We start from the raw sequence: 276 nt of genomic DNA, 5'->3' as shown, positions 1-276 counted from the left end.
TCCCTACAAGAAACACTCATCTTTCCCAGTGTATTTCTTCTGCAAATATCCTACTCAACTTTTTAAAAAACTTAGACCTACCCAGTCAATAAAATTACTTTTAAAACATTGATAAATAGGTACTGCAAGGGGCGGGCCCCGCGATACCCGCGCGGGGGGGGGACTCTACACTTATGCGGCAGAGGAGGAAGCAGCAGGAGGAGGTAAGTCCCCCCCCATCCTGCCGGTTCCTCCCCCATCACCTCCACACACCTCCCCGCTCGATCTCCCCCCTTC

General features: G+C 51.8%; 1 protein-coding gene across 1 annotated transcript in view; it reads right to left on the bottom strand.

The window, feature by feature from the left end:
• Positions 1–276, bottom strand: part of TMCO3 (transmembrane and coiled-coil domains 3) — a 28,301-nt gene that overhangs the window by 24,057 nt on the left and 3,968 nt on the right. The window lies entirely within an intron of this gene.

This window comes from Gekko japonicus, unplaced genomic scaffold (assembly GCF_001447785.1).
Source record: "Gekko japonicus isolate JY-2015 unplaced genomic scaffold, Gekko_japonicus_V1.1 scaffold247, whole genome shotgun sequence".
Lineage (NCBI taxonomy): Eukaryota > Metazoa > Chordata > Lepidosauria > Squamata > Gekkonidae > Gekko > Gekko japonicus.
This window is presented reverse-complemented; position numbering and strand designations above follow the sequence as displayed.